This window comes from Petaurus breviceps, unplaced genomic scaffold (genome assembly GCF_028583685.1).
Source record: "Petaurus breviceps papuanus isolate PSGF00001 unplaced genomic scaffold, PetGlider_PUasm1.0 173, whole genome shotgun sequence".
NCBI classification, from domain to species: Eukaryota; Metazoa; Chordata; class Mammalia; order Diprotodontia; family Petauridae; genus Petaurus; species Petaurus breviceps.
This window is the reverse complement of record NW_027185759.1, coordinates 35,420,507-35,436,422: the sequence shown is the minus strand read 5'-3', so window position 1 is coordinate 35,436,422 and position 15,916 is coordinate 35,420,507. Positions and strand designations below refer to the sequence as shown.

The 15,916-nt window shown below is 38.7% G+C and overlaps 1 protein-coding gene across 7 annotated transcripts in view; it reads right to left on the bottom strand.

Annotated features, from left to right (window-relative positions):
• The window catches only part of NAALADL2 (N-acetylated alpha-linked acidic dipeptidase like 2), a 1,484,638-nt gene extending 1,470,115 nt beyond the window's left edge, over window positions 1-14,523 (bottom strand). For all 7 annotated transcript variants that reach the window (XM_069083604.1, XM_069083606.1, XM_069083602.1 and 4 more), the window contains exon 1: window positions 14,270-14,523. The gene's annotated coding sequence lies outside the window, so the exon portion shown is untranslated. The remainder of the gene's footprint in view (window positions 1-14,269) is intronic.
• Window positions 14,524-15,916: the final 1,393 nt, after the last annotated feature.

Sequence of the window (15,916 nt, the reverse complement as noted above, 5' to 3'; positions counted from 1 at the left end):
ATCTATCTATCTATCTATCTATCTATCTATCTATCTATCTATCTATCATATGGTTAATTGAGCACTGATGGTATACTGAAAAAAGTAAGGGACTCAACAATCAGAAGACTTTAATTCAAAGTATAGCTCTGCTACTTAATTGGTTTATTATCTTATACAAATCACTCAACCTAGATCTCAACTTCCTCAGCCATGTTGCAAAAGAAAACACAATACATACAATAGATCCTTTTCCTTTGATCTCTTTGGGATACAGACTTAGTAGTGCTATTGCTGGGTTAAAGAATATGCAGTTTTGTAGCCCTTTGGACATGGCTCCACATTGCTCTTCAAAACGGGTAGTTCAAGTTCATAACTCGGCCAACTGTACCTTAGTGTTCCAATTTTCCCATATCCTTTCTAATGTTTATGATTATCCTTTTCTGTCACATTAGCCAGTCTGACAGGTATGATGTAGTATTTCAGAGTTTAATTTGCATTTCTCTAATTAATAAAAATTTAGAGCATTTTTCATATGACCATAGATAGCTTTGATTTCTCCCCCTGAAAACTGCTTGTTCATATCCTTTGACCACTTATCAATTGGGAAATGACTCATATTCTTATAGATTTGACTTAGTTCTCCATATATTTGAAAAATGTACCCTTTATCAAAGAAACTTGTAGTAAAAAGTTTGTTTGTTTTTTCCCCAGTTTTATACTTTCCTTCTAATCCTGGCCACACTGGATTTGTTTCTACAAAACTTTTTAAATTTAACATAACAAAATTGTCCATTTTATTTCCCATAATGCTCTCTCTTACTTTTGTCATAAATTCTTCCTTTTTCCATAGATCTAACAGGTATGATATTCTGTGCTCCACCAATCTGCTTATGATATGTCTAAATTCTGTATCCATTTTGATCTTATATTGGTAAATGATATGAGATGTTGGTCTATCCCTAGTCTCTGCCAAACTTCACTCCAGTTTTTCCAGGAATTTCTGTACTGATTTCCTGTCCCCAAAGTTGGATCATTGTATTTATCAAACACTAGATAACTATGGAAATTTACTTCTGTGTTTGGTATATCTCATATATTCTGCCAGTCTACTACTCTGTTTCTTAGTCAGTATCAGATTGTTTGATGATTAGCGTTTTCTAAGACAGTTTGAGACATGGAACTGCTAGACCACTTCCTTTCACATTTTTCCCATTGATTCCCCTGGTATTTTTGACCTTTAGTTCTTCCAAATGAATTGTTATTTTTTTTCTAGCTCTATAAAATAATTTTCTTTAGTTTGGTATGGCACTGAATAACTAAGTTAATTTAGGTAGAATTGTCATTTTAATTATATTGGCTTGGCCTACCTATGAGCAATTAATATTTCTCCATTGTTTAGCTCTGACTTTATTTGAGTGAAAAGTATTTTGTAACTGTGTTCATATGATTCCTGGGTTTGTTTTGGCAGGTAGACTCTCTATATTGTCCACAGTTATTTCAAAGCATATTTCTCTTCCTATCTCTTGCTACTGGACTTTGTTGGTAATATATAGAAATGCTGATGCTTTATGTGGGTCTATTTTATATCCTTCAATTTTACTGAAGTTGTTAGTTGTATCAACCAGTTGGTTTTTTTTAGTTGAATCTCTATGATTGTCTAATTACACCATTAAATTATCTGCAAAGAGCAATGGTTTTGTTTCTTCAATGCCTATTCAATTTCTTTAATTACTTTTTCTTCTCTTATTGCTATAGCTAGCATTTTTAGTACAATACTGCATAAGAGCAGCGATAATGGGCAAGCACACCTCACCCTTGATATTATTGGAAAGACTTCTACCTTATCCACATTACAGATAATCCTTGCTGATGGTTTTACATAAATACTACATAACGTTTTAAGGAAAAGTCCATTTCCTATGTTTCCCAGTGTTTTTACTAGGAATGAGTGTTTATAGTTTTTCAAAAGCTTTTTCTGCATTTATTGAAATAATCATGATTTTTGTAATTGATCTAGTCAATAATGTTGGTAATTTTCCTAATATTGAGCGAGCCCTGCATTCCTGGTATAAAGCCCATCTGTTCACAGTGTATGATCTTTGTATTGCTATGTATTGCCATAATCTCCTTGATAGTATTATATTTAAAATTTTTGCATCAGTATTCACTAGTGAGTTTCTATATAATGAAATTTTCTCTTTTTGCTCTTCCTTGTTTATATATCAGCACAATATTTCTTTCATAAAAGGAATTTGATAGAACTCCTTCTTTGACTGTTTTTTCCAAATATGTTATATATTGTTGTAATTATTTGTTCTTAAATGTTTGGTAGAACTCACTTATAAATCCATCTAGTCCTGGGGAATTTTTCTTAGGGAGCTCATTTATGGCTTATCCAATTTCTTTTTTTTTCCCTTAAATTTATGGCGATTTAAGTATTATATTTCCTCTTTTGTTATGGTCAATCTATATTTTTGTAAATATTTATTCATTTCATTTAGATTGCCAGATTTAATGGCAGGTGATTGGGAAAAATATCTCTTAATAATTGCATTAATTTCCTCTTCACTGGTAGCTAATTCACCCTTTTCATTTTTGGTATTAATAATTGGGTTTTCATCTTTCTTTTTTTTAAATCAAATTAACCTATAATTTATTTTGCTTTTTCATAAAACTAGTTCCTTGTTTTATTTATTAATTCCATGGTTTTCTGACTTTCAATTTTACTAATCTTTCCTCAGAATTTCCAATTTGGTGTTTAAATTAGGATTTTAAAAATTTGTTCTTTTTCTAGATTTTTTTTTACTTGCACACCAAATTCATAGACCTACTCTTTCTCTATTTTATTAATGTAAGCACTTAGAGTTATATTTGTTCCCTAAGTACTGTCTTGGCTGCATCCCATAAATTTTAGCATGATGTCTCATTCTTGCCATTAAATTTAATGGAGTTATTGTTTTTTATGATTTGTTATTTCACCCACTAACTCTTTAGGATTAGATTATTTAATTTCCAAATGATTCTTAATCAGATTCCCATATCCCTTTATTGAATATAATTGTATTGCATTATGATCTGGTAAAAATGCAGATAATATTTCTTTCTGTGTTTGTAAGGTTTTTATGCTCTAATAACAGGTGTTTATTATTATTACTTTTTTTTTTTGTAGAGGCCATGTACTATTGAGAAAAAATGTGTCTTGCTTTCTCTTCCCACTCACTTTTCTCTAGATGTCTGTTATACCTAACTATCCTAAACTTCTATTCATCTCCTTGGCCACTTTCTTGTTTAAGATTTGGTTAGATTTATCTAGTTCTGAGAGAGAATACTGAGGTACCCTAGTTGTATAGTTTTATTGTCCATTTCTTATTGTAATGCATTTAACTTTTCCTTTGGAAATTTAGATGCCATGGTGCATATATATTTAGTATTGATATTACTTGTCTATGGCTTCATTTAGCAAGATATAGTTTCCCTGCTTATCTTTTTTAATTCGGCATGTCTTTGCTTTTGCTTTGCCTGAGCTCATGATTGCTACCCTGCTTTTTTTTTTAACTCAGCAAAAACATAATAGATTTTGCTCCAGCCCCTTGCCCTTTATTTTGCGTGTCTTCTTTGCTTCAAATGTTTCTTCTGAACAACATATTGTCAGATTCTAGTTTTTAATTCACTTTGCTATACTCTTTTGTTTTGTGGGTGATTTCATCTCATTCACATTCACAGTTATGAATACTATATGTTTATTTCCCTCCATATTATTTCCCCCATTTGTCCTCTCTTCTTTTACCCTGTCCCTCCTCAAAAATTTATTTTGCTTCTGACAATTGCCTCCCCAAATCCACCCTCCCTTCTATCACCTGATCCTTTCCATTATCCCACTCCCTTTCTACTTCCCTGTAGGGCAAGATAGATTTCTATATCCAACTCAGTATGTATGCTATTCCCACTTTGAGCCAATTCCAATGTGAATAAGGTTCAAGCATTACACACCATGCCCTCATCTTCCCCTCCACTGTAAATGCTCTTCCTTTCATATATATTTTTATGTGAAATAATTTACATCATTCTACCTCTCCCTTCCCCATTCTCCCAGCACATCCCTCTTTATTATCCCTTAATTTTACTTTTTTTAATCACCCCATCACAGTCAGCTCATGCTCATAACCTATGTTATATACCCTCATTTTAACTGTTCTAATAATGATAAAGTTCTTGGGAGTTACAAGTATCATCTTCCATGTAGTTTAAATAGTTCAAGTTTATTGAATCCCTTATGATTTCTCTTTCCTGCTAATCTTTTTATGCTTTTCTTGAGTCTTATATTTGAATTATTCAGCTCTATATTTTTCATCAAGAATTCCTGAAAGTCCTGAATTTCACTGAACATCCATATTTTTCCCATGAAGAATTATACTCAGTTTTTCTGGGTAGGTGATTCTTGGTTTAATTACATGCTCTCTGATCCTTCAATGTAGACGCTACCAAATTTTGCATTATCCTGACTGTGGTTCAACAATATTGAATTATTTATTTTTGGCTGTCTGCAATATTTTCTCCTTGACCTGGGAGCACTGTCATTTTTCTATAAAATTTATGTGTGTGTGTGTGTGTGTGTGTGTGTATTTCTAGGATTTTCATTTTGAGCAAGTAACCACTGGATTCTTTCCATTTCTGTTTGACCTTCTGGATCAAAGATAATCAGGGTAATTTTCTTTTATGATTTCTTGAAATATGATGTTTAGGTTCTTTTTTTGTCATAGTTTTCAGGCAATCTAATAATTCTTATATTATCTCTCCTGGATCTATCTTCCAGGTCAGTTGTTTTTTCCAATGAGATAATTCACATTTCTTATATTTTTTTTAAAATTCATTTGACTTTGTTTTATTGTTTCATGCAGTCTCATGGTATTGGTACCTTCTAATTGCCCAATTCTAATGTTTAAATAATTATCTTTTTTTAGTGAGATTTTTGCAATTCCTTTCCCATTTGGCCAATTCTTTATGGAGTTCTTTTCTTCAATGATTTTTTGCACTTCTTTCACCTTTTGGTCAATTCTATTTTTAAGGTATTTTTTTCATTACCTTTTTGTTTCTCCTTTACCAATATGGTGATTCTCTTTTCATAATTTTCTTGCATCACTCTCATTGATTTTCCCAATTTTTCCTCTACCTCTCTTATTTCATTTTTACAATCCTTTTTGAGCTTCTCCAGGAATTATTTTTAGGACTGTGAACTATTCAGATTTTTTTCTTTGAAGTTTTGCATGTAGCTTTTTTTACTCGGTGGTCTTCTTTTGAGTTTTGTATCTTGATCATCTCTATCACTGCAGTAACTGTCTAAGGTTCCTCTTAGCTCTAAGTCTGCAACCCAGAACTGCATATGGGCAATACAACAGAGTCCTGCACCCACTATCAGCAAAGGATTCCCTATAATCTCCTTCTGACCACTTCTCTAATTTCCTTACCATCTCTGAGCTGACAGCTCCCAAAAGAACTGCTGCCACTGATGAACTTCCTCCCAAGCCAGGTTCTGGTGCATCAGAGAGGCCTGAGCTACATGCTCTATGCTGGACTTCAGGTCTGACCACCACACAGCTGAGACAGACCCTTCCTGTCAAACTCCTAAGGTGTCGTAGGTTAAAAAAAAAATTGATCCTGACCTTTTGTTGGTTCAGCCACTTCAGAATTTGACTCAAGGAATTATTTTAAAGTTGTTTGGTAGAGAATTTAAGAGAGCTTAGGTGAGTCCTTGTCTTTACTCTGACATCTTAGTACTGTTTCCATTCTTCCAGCCTTTCATACCGCAAAGCTATTTCCAAATTGATTCCATAAGAAGAATTAAATCACTTCTCTAAGATTGGAAGGTAATAATTCATCAATTTGTTTTTTATGGGTGAACTGACTTTTTTTCTGGAAAGAGGAAAACAATATTGAAAATACAGAAGTTCCCAGGCCCCTATTAAACTCAATTTTCATGGTGGTACAATGTGGAGAAGTTTTACTGGGGCAAAGGAGACATTCCACCATTACAGCATGAGTGTAGGAATTACACTTTGTCTTTTTATATGCAGTATACCCCTTGTATATAATTGATTAATGAAAAATGAAAGGACTTGGCATTGTATAAGGTTACAACTTCATTCCATGCACCCCTAATATACATCAGTCTCTCTATTTATACTTTGTGTTTTATTTAATTAGTGTTTATATATTATAGGCACTTAGTAAAAATTGATTGAATTTTAATTTCATTGAATATATATATACTTGTATACTTAAATATTGATATAGAAATTCCTCTATTAAGTAGGTATTACTATAAACTAATGACTGGCTTCTTTCATCTGCAGGTGATAATATATATTATTAGGTTATATCTACCAGTTTAGGTATGTACTGAGGTGGGGTGGAGAAGATTAATTTTTGTTTGTCTTTGTAAGCCTAGTTCTTCTAGTTTTCACTACTAATTATTTCTTTGACTATACTCAAATACTCCATTGGAACAAATCAAAATCTTACTGATGTGGGCATTTTTTCTGCTCATGTGCATCACACAGCAAAAATTGCTGCCCATTACATGTGGTTGTTATCCATTTTGCCCCATGAATCCATCAGAAAAATCTGCCCAATGTCATGGGCTTTCTTTATGTTGTCACAAAATTTTTTTGGAATAATGAGAGGTCTTTTAAGTAGAATATAAAATTCTTAAGGGCAGGGATGATTTTTCCTTGTGCAGAGGATTGAATTGAGTTTTATAAGTAAAATTATAGTTATAGTAATAAGGACCCCTTACCTTCAAGAAATGTTTATTCAGGGCAGGTAGGTGGCACAGTGAATAAAGCACCAGTCCTGGAGTCAGGAGGACCCGAGTTCAAATTTGATCTCAAATACCTGACACTTACTAGCTGTGTGACCTTGTACAAGTCACTTAACCCCAATTCCTTTGCCTTCCCCCCTCCAAAAAATATTCATTCTATTCAAGGAGGAACAGATACATAACATACATGAAAATAAGATAATTCAAAGTCATCAAATAATTTGAAGGGAGTGTTGATAACTATAGGGACTAGGAAAAAGCTCATTTGTTGGGAGAACTCCCAGGTTCTAGGAGGTTGACACTGCCAGTGCAGATCAGTACCTTCTCTGTATCTTATAGTCTTAAAGAGTTTTTAAGATCATTGAGAGATTGTGACTTGCCCCGAGTCACACTGTCAGTCTGTTTCAGAAGCAGAACTTGAACCCAACCCAGCTTTCCCTAGCTCCAAGGCTCTATCAACTACACTCATAAAACCTGGGAACTCGAAGCAGCCTTAAAGATGATCTATGCCAAGTTCCTCATATCCTGTAAATGAGAAAAATGAGGCCAAGAGAAAGAAAGTGATTTGTTCAAGGTCAAGGAACAAGTTTGTGGCAGACTTTGAACTAGGATGCTCTCCTAGCATCACATCATGCCAATATATGAAATCCATGACTTGACTGAAGACAAAATACTGGCTAACACCACAGCACTAAACAAACAGAAGTATTAATTAAAAACCTACTTCACAGGGTTTTATGATGATCAAATGAGATTATATCTATATCTATAATTTTGCAAACATACAAGTGCGCTCTCTGTCTCTGTCTGTTTCTCTCTCTCCCCTCCTTCCCTCTCTTCCTCTGTCCATCCATCTTCACTCCATGCATCTCTCATATGCATCAGTCCCTCTATTTATCATTGTTTTACCTAATAGTAACTTCATTTCCTGAAAAATCCTCCTTAGATACCACATCGTGGCAGAGAAATGACCCTGAGTTCTTGAAGGCTTTGCCAGCAGAACATAAGTTCAGGCAGGTTCTACCAACCACTGGGGAAAGTTTGAGTGCCCCTCTGGAGGCAAACTGAATCTACTGTGGGAGGATCATCTTGTCTAAGTATGGACAAATTGATCACTAGGAGGTTTAATTCTTTGACCATGGAAACCATAAATTAAATCATGCTCCCATTTGATATGTGCTCAATCAGAGATTCTTCACGGAGTAGTAGAAAGACCAGGAGACTTAAATTCAGGAAACATGAGTTCAAACATTAGCTCTGATATTAATTAGTTGTGTCACTTAACTCTGATCCTCTGTTTCCCTATTTGTAAAAATAAAAGTGGTTCTCCTAATGCTATCTACCTTATAGTTGCTGTGTGAATAAAGGGGTTCACATATCTCTATGTAAGTACCATAGAAATATTTTTATATAGAATTACTTAGATCACAGTCCTGAAAGTGACTATTTAAGTATTGTCTGACTTCGACTCTACAATTTTCAGGGCTAATCAGAATCACAGATTCAGTGACTGAAGGTTCTTTGAGGTCATCTAATTCAGCACCTTCATTTTACATTTGATGAAACTGAATCCTAGAAAAGGTCAAATGATTTGAGTAGTTGAAGCAGGAAAGCTTGCTGAAGGAAAGACAGGAGGTATATGCCAGTCAAGTCAAACTACTACCATTACCTCAACCACCACCACCCCTTAGATCTCAGCAGAGATGGCCTAGGACCCTGAACCAAAGAGCTTTGGGAACAGCAGTGCCCTCCAGATCACTATGTCTATTTCTGTCCCATCCTTCACAAACATCATCTAGGGATGAAGCCTTGCAAACAACTATTTCTGTAGGTGCTGCAATCATAGCTAGTAAAGACAAGGAAAATATAGTTCTTGCCACCAAAGTTCCTTGACACTACCAAATGACTCAACATAGGAAATGGATATAATTTTTACAGTGGAAATGACATCAACCAAGGCATTGTCCCACAATGGACCATGGAATGCCTACATTCAACTTGCAACTGAAACTTCCTCCTTGTGTTTTCTCTCTCTCATTAGCAAAACAATTACTTGATCATAGGGACTGTCTTATTTCTATTTCCACTACTTAAACATAGTAAGCATTTTTTTTCATTCATTCATTTGCTCAAGGTCGCATAGGAAATGGATTGGAATCAAGCTATTTGATTCTAAATAAAGGACTCTCTGTACCATATAATGCTGCCTTCCCTTTTCATGCCAGCACCAAGAACATTGAGGTTCCTACCCTGTCTGTAGGGAGAAACTACTTTTCATATTCCTGAAGGCTTGAGAGTCCTAACAATAAAGTTTCTATGTACAGTGAGGGAAGGGGGCGTGGAAGAGATGAGTTCAGCAATAACAGCTGTCTTTGAGATGTTCCCAGAAGATTCTTACCTACCGGTTGAGGACCTGTCACAGAGTGTTGCTTAGTGACTGCCCATACCCAGAATGAACACCAGGAGGTTTATATCTAAGCTCCCTTTAACACAACAAAAAAAATAGCTCTTTGTAAATCTGGCACCTTGTAGGTTGTATTAAGAACAAAATGTAAAAGATGACAGTGTCTTTAATTCCACTATCTTACACAGATATTATCTCACAATGTCAGAAAAAAAAGATTGGCTCAAAATCACGGGGTCTACAGACCCCTCCTCTACAATCTAGGGGGTCCATAGATTGGGGGGGGATATCAGTGAATTTCAAAGGATGCGAAAAATTGTTTATCTCGATATAATTGGTTTTCTTTGTAATCCTATATTTTTTATTTTATACATTAAAAAAACATTATTCTCAAAAAGGGTTCATATATTTCACCAGATGGACTGTCAAAGGGGTTCATGATGCAAAAAGTTTAAGAACTCTTCTGCTGTAGAGCTAGAGGAGTTGGGCTCAAACTCCTTCAGTGTACAAACTTTCTTTTGCTCCTTTTGTATTCCTAGCACTAAGCCCAGTGCCTAGCACGTAGTAGGAACTTTATACATGTTTATTGACTGATTGGTCCCACCTTTGAAACTTATTACTGGAATGGCCATGGGCAAGCCATCTTACCTCTTTGTGCCTCAGTTTCCTCATTTGTCAAATGAGGTGGTCAGATTGGATGGCCTCTGAGTTTCCTTTTAGTTCTAGATCTAGATTTTTTTATTCTACCTGTGAGGCAGATGGTATGCCTCCATTGGACTGATAATGTAAGTGAAACCCAGAGGATCAGTACTTCCATTTACTTTAAACAACTCCTATGAAGCAAAACCACACTTTCAAAACAAATGAAAACAGAGAAGGTAACAACTGAGGCCTCTGAAATGGCAGAGTCATGATCAGCAAAGAAAATGTAATCAGCTAAAGTCATTCCAATCTATCAGAAGAATGTAAATTCCTTGTAAATATACTGTTTCATTTTGAACTCTGTGCATAGAGTACAGTAGATATTTAACAAATGTTTGTAATTTAATTGAATTCAATTGAACTGAATCAAATCTCTCCAGTCTTCAGTTTTGTCCTAGGTCACAAAACTAATAAGTGCCAGGGTTGGGTCTGGAAATTAATTTTTCTGTTTAGTATTCTTTCTTTCCAGGACCCCAAACTTCTCCTCAGACTGTGCTAACACCTGACTCCAGGAAGGCCAAAACCTATAGATCTAGTTGGGTCCTAGGGAGAAAAAAAGGCCCTTAATACCCTTAAGCTTCGAATGATATGGTAATGATATTTAAAGGAGACCAAAACAAACAACTGAGAAACAGGAAAAAAGGAATGTCAAGTAAAAGTGGGGAAAAAAAAACAAAAATCCTAATTCAGGAGAAAAACAAAAGAAACTGAAGAATTAGGGAAGGTTATGAGAGGTATATTGAGTAATTAAAATCAATTAATCAACCAGTAAATATTTATCAAGCACCTGCTATGGGTCAGTCACTGTGCTAAGTCCCAGGTATACAAAAGACAAAGAAAAGCTAAGTCCTATTGAAGAAAATAACAGGCATGTGTGTGTGTGTGTGTTTCTAAATTTAGGTATTTTACATTTAATGAAAAAATTATAAAATTTATTTTATATATATTTGCATATTTTATATTTATACATATATTTATACAATTTATATTCTATATATAGACACATGTGTGCACATATGTATAAAGGGTTTCTTAATACTTGGGGCAGTTTTATATGAGTAGATAGGAGTAGAGATAATGACTGTATTGCTACAAAAACTCTATCTGAGAGGAAGGCACCAGCCTCTGGGAGATTCAAGGCAGGCTTCACAGGATATACCAAACTAAGCTTTGAAGAAAATTAGGGATTATAAAAGGCAGAGGTGGGAAGATAGGGCACTGCCAGCATGGAAGGGAGTCTGTACAAAGGTACAGGGATAAGGAGGTTAAATGTGATATGTAAGGAAAAACATGTCAAATAAAGCTAGGAAGGTAGGTGGGAACTAGGCTTTCAATGTCAAACGGAGGAGTTCATGTTTGATTTCAGGGCCAGGGAGAGGAAGTCACTGGAGTTTATCAAGCATGGAAAAGTAACATAGTCAGACTGGTACATTTAAGAGCACTTTGACATCAGTGTGAAGGATGGATTCCAGGGGGAAAGACTTCATAGAATCAGAGATTTACCCATGGAGCGGTACTTAGAGGCCATCTTGTCTAACCCCCTTAATTTACAGAAGAGGACTATGAAGCCCACACAAGGTCACACGCAGCTAGTAAGTAATAACAGTGGTACTCCAATGCCACCATTCTCTCCACTGTACCATGATCTTTCCAGTGGAGAACTCCATAGTAATCTCCACAGAGACCACGTAGAAGGCTATCACGACATGCCAAGTGATAGGCGATGAAGGCCAGACCCAGGCTAGTGTCTGTGAATATAGAGAAAGGGAAAGATGTGAGAGCTACTGCAAAAGTAGAAAAAATACAGCTTGGCAAATGATTAAAGAAGAAAGTTTGAAAGGCTGTAGGAAGCAGGAGGCACACATGCTGAAGATAAAGTATGTGCTGGGGAAGTTAATGTTATGTCTCAAAGGGGGGGGGGGGATGTTGGTATATCATGAAGAATAAGCAAGAGCTGTGAGACCTGGGACAGATCTAGGCCCCTGGTACCTCCTAGTTAGCTTGAAGACATAACACTAGATGATTTGAAAGGTCCTTTCTCACCTTGAAACTCTGTGGTTCAAAGGGAGAACCAACAAAGGGGAACAATAAAAATAAAAAGAGAAATGAAGGCATAAACCACAAAGAAACCTTCCAGACCATACACTCCTCACACCTGAAATCCTTCAGTCCCTCATCCCTCCCTTTGGGTAACAGAGTTCCCCTGCAGCCAAACCATACTTTTAAAATTAAAGGAAGCAATGAGGTAGATACTGACTGCTTAGTAAAGGGAAAGAGAGGAAGAGAGCCCAGGGGAAGCTAGAATTGCCTAAATAACTCCTTGCCAACTCTCCAACTCCTCAGGCAGGATGTATTGCAACCAAGGCCCAAGAACAAGACTTTTTTTCATTTCCCATGAAGCTTGAAGATTGGAGAAAGGGAAAACGGGAAGATTAACGTCTGTGGAATTGTTTAGGAGGAAAAAAAATTCCACCAAAGGAAACGGCACAGCGGTAAGCATGAAAAGAGCAGAAGGAATATTAGCCAAATTAAAAGAGGAAAACTGGGGGTAAGGTGGTGGAATAGAAGAGGATGTATAGGAGAGAATGAGAAAGAAGCAGAAAGGAATGACAGAGGCAGGAAGAAGGGGCACAGGAGTATTGGACCTGGGAGGATGGGAATACTAGGGAAGGCTCTCTCCAAAGTAGGCACCTCCATAATTTTAGCCTCTTGAATTGAATTCCCACACTAAGAATCACTGTAAGGTACTTCAATAGACTTTTTCTGATCTCCAATATCTTCTATCTACATCCTTAATTGGTGGTTATCCAGCTTTCACTGGGTAGTCTTAAGAAAGGGATAATTCCCAGCCAGGTTATTCCGATTTTAATTCAATAACCAATCAAAGCATCTAATATGTAAAGCCCTGTGAGAAATGAAATGCTCCTTGTTCTCAAGGTATTTGCTTCCAACTGAGAGGAAACAAAGTATACTATACCGACACACGTTATTAGAATGTAGGTTACGAAGATAAGAGATTCTCTTTCCACAGCCTTTAAATCCTCAGCCTGACGTTAAAAGTTCTCACCAGCTAGATCAACCAACCTTTCCAGACACATTCCTCCCCCTTCTCAACAGACTGGAATACTGACTATTCTCTACACAGGACAGCTCATTTCTTGCCTTCATGTTTTTGCACAAGCTGTGCCTGGAATTCATTCCCTCCACCTCCAACCTTTAGTATTCCTAGCTCTAAAATCCACTACCTCCCTCACCTCCAACTCTTTGCATCCTTAACTGCCATTAAAGCCTCTGAATTCCTAATGGAAGACTTTGCTTAATCCCTAGGGCATTGTTGCCTCTTGAAATTACTTTGTATCCCTTGTATATAGTGCACTGAAAAGTTTTTGTATATTCTTTCTATTTCCTGGTGTGTCTGTTTATCTTAACCCAGGGGAATATAAACGCTTCAGAGTAGAGACTTTTGCAGAGTACGTAACTCAGCGGCTTGGATCTGTTTCAAAGATGTTGGGTGAAATTAAAACAGTCGTTTCCCTACTTAGCCCCATCCAGACCAAGGGGAAATGCAGCGAGGGAAGAAGCGTTAGCCCTCTGTGAGATCCATCTCTGCTGAAGAATGTGTCAGGGCTGACCGCCAGCCTTGACCTTCAACGACCCCCCGCCGCCCCCGTCCCCAGTCGACCCTCCCGCCTCTCTGGTGCAAATGTCAGGCATCCCCTCGTCTAGCTGGGGACTGACTGCTTCAGTAAACATGTGTCAATAGTGGCGGACCAAGGCACCAGCTGCTCTGATCCGGTCTTATATAATACGCTTTGTCTTCCGAAGGGAGGTTGTGGGGGAGGTGAAAGTGGGGAGGGTGTTGCAGTGTGGGGAGCAGCTTTGTGCAAAAGTGTATTGTGATTTTATTATTACCCCCCTCTCTCCCCCCAGGAAACATACCCCGAGCTGGCGAGGTAAGAGCAGCTAGCGATGCTGCACCCATTTCCAAGCCGGGGGGTCCCCTTGCCCCTTGCCCCCCAGGGAGCCCCGCGGGCTGGCTCAGACCAGGCACCCTCCCGTGCCCCCCACCAGTGCGGCCTGGGAGCCCGGAACTGCCCAGGGCAGCCCGGGTAGGGGCGCGCGGGGGCGGAGGGGGCATCCAGCGTAGGGGCAGCCGGCCGCACGAGCCTAGCGGGGAGCGGGGAGGAGGGAGCTAGGCGCGGGGCGCGGGCAGCCCCAGCGGAGCAGGAGCAGCAGCAGGAACAGCAGAGCCAGCCGCGCCAGCCGCGCCGGCCGCGTCTGCTCCGCTCTCTGCTCGCCGCCCCCCGGCGCGCGCCCAGCCCGGGCTTCTGCAAAACTTTGAAAATACAGAGAACTCCCATTACCTTGGCAGGAGCGGGCTTGTCTGCGGTACGGCTGCTGAGCTCTGCATGGGGTTTTCAGCAGCCGTAAAGCGGAGAGGGGGAGAGAGGGAGTGATGGAGAGGGAGAGAGTGGAGAGAGAGCGAGGAGCGAGCCCTCTCCCCTCAACTGCCGGCGGGCCTCTTAGCAGAGGGAGAGAGCAAGCTAGCTCATCAGGCCGCTTGGCTGGGGAGAGGGAGTTCAGCTGAGTCAAAACGAGAGGCATCTTAGCCGGAGGCGGGAGTGGGGGGGGGGGGGGGCAGCGCCGGGGGGGGCAGGAGGTGGGGCAGGGTACCCTAAGTCAGGAGGCGGAGAGCCAGTCTCCAGCACGGAGCAGAGTGGGGGCGGGGCGCGAGTAGGGGGATGGGGGCGAGCTTCCCTGAAGTCCCTCGCGCAAAGTACCCGAAGCCCCGGTGGACTACTAGCCTCGGCCAAGGCCCTGGCGCTCTTGGATGGCAGCTTTAGACGACTCCCCCTAGGCAGAAGGACATGTCTCTTTTTTCTTTACTACAAAGGACGCGCAAAGACCCCAAATGAAAACAGAAGTGGGGTGGGCCCTCATTCCAATGAATGAGAAGGACAGTCTTCCTGGAGCTACATCTTGAGGGGCTGACTCATCAAACTCCTTAAAAAATGAGTGGGCTGGATTCCTGGAAGGGCTGCCAGATGGCTAAATTCTGGTGCCTTGGAATGGTGGAGTGATGTGCCTTTCTCCACTCAGTTTTACTGAACAGCGGCCCTAACGTAGACGTGCGCAGTCTACAGCCAAGTCTGAGCCAAAGTGGTTACTTAATATCTGAGCTCCCACCCACTCCTGGGAGCTTAGGATTTAAGATTCCAAGAGAGATCAACATCCCTCCTGTTTCTTTCCTTTCCTTGTTTTCTTTTGTTTCCCTTTTCATTCTGGTGCCTACTTCTGTTTTTGTTTATTATAGCAGAGTTCCATCCACCAAAGGGGTATCTTTAGTTCATTCGAAAACATTTTGGCAGAGAGGAATTTCCAATTGAAAATTTGAGTGAGAAGAAAAGTAAACTGGCAGATGTGGGGCAGAAATTTCCAAAAAGAAATAATAAAAGGGAAAATAAGCTGTTTCAGTTGCCTTCTTGGCCATTGGAAAAAAAAAATATCGTTCTCATCCGCCCATTCTGCTGGGAAATCTTCAATACTTAGGGTAGATATCTCCCTAACTCACTGATAAAAATGATTTGTTTTGTGAAGTTTGGATTCAGTCAAAGGGCTGCACTTGAAGACCTAGAGGGCCACACCTGGAAGCCCTCTCAGCTAAAAGCACGAATAAAAAAACAAAACAAAACCTTCTCCCCCTTGCCCTTACCTGCATCTACTCTGCCCTTACCCTAAAGAGTCCAAGGGTTAAAATGATATATACTAATATTTCCTTTCTAATATCTATTATATTTTCTAATATAATACTTATATACTAATATTTTCTATATACTATTATATATACTAATTAGAATATACTAATTAATCATATTAATATGTAAATCTTGGACTCTAAGAATCTGGCTTATTTGCGGTTGTCTAATCAAATGAAAGCAATAGAAATCTCACCTATAATGTGGATATTTTTTTACTTGCCCCAGGTGCTGCTAGTACCCCCACCAAGGAAT